This window comes from Aplysia californica, unplaced genomic scaffold, assembly GCF_000002075.1.
Source record: "Aplysia californica isolate F4 #8 unplaced genomic scaffold, AplCal3.0 scaffold00105, whole genome shotgun sequence".
In the NCBI taxonomy this organism is placed as follows: Eukaryota; Metazoa; Mollusca; class Gastropoda; order Aplysiida; family Aplysiidae; genus Aplysia; species Aplysia californica.
Window position 1 is genome coordinate 1,432,089 of NW_004797375.1, and position 846 is coordinate 1,432,934.

The following is an 846-nucleotide window of genomic DNA, read 5'->3' on the forward strand; positions in this document are numbered from 1 at the left end:
AGAGACAGAGAGAGAGAGAGAGAGAGAGAGAGAGGGAGAAATACGAAGAGAGAACAGAGTGAAGAGATGTGTAGGCATAATCGTCTGACCTTTGATCGTTTTTGTGTCTAGATCGCTTCGTGTCTAGAGACACACGAACAGAGAGAGAGAGAGAGAGTGAAAGAGGAGGGGAGAAGAGAAAAAGGAAGGAGGGAAGGGTAAAGAGAAGAGAGAAGGGAGAACGAAAAAGGGAAGAGGGAGAAAGAAGAGAGAGAGAAAGATAGAGAGGGGGAGGAAGTGAGGCAGTGACAGTAAGAGAAGGGAGGGGAAAAGAGAGAGAGAGGAGAAGGTGGGAGTGGGAGGGAAGGAGAGAGAGAATGGCCGGTCAGTTCGGAGGAGGATGATGCCTGACGGACAATGCCGGCTCGAAACGGACACGGACTGATTCGCTTGACCGGAACTCTTCTTCTTCTTGCCTGTTTGCTTCATACAGTGAGTACTTTTGTTAATTCCGTTTTGTCAGGGCTTTTTTAAAACGTAATTTGTTCCAGACCAGGTGCTGGCAAACTGAAGCCCTAGGGCCAAATTTGGCCCTTGATAGTGTTTGGTGCATCCCACGGAAACGTGAAGCGAATTAAAAATAATATGAATTAGATCTAATCATATTTTGCAAAAAAGAAAAACAACTTATTTTTGGTCCAAATATTTGAACAAAGATTAGCTACGGTAGTGAAATTTTAAAGGAAAAATGATTTATCGAATTTGAAAAATAAAATTAAACAATCTTATTATGATAGTAATGCAGCTTTTACCTTACATTCTTACATTTTCTTGATTAAATAAAAATGTATCTTGCCTAGTCGTAAA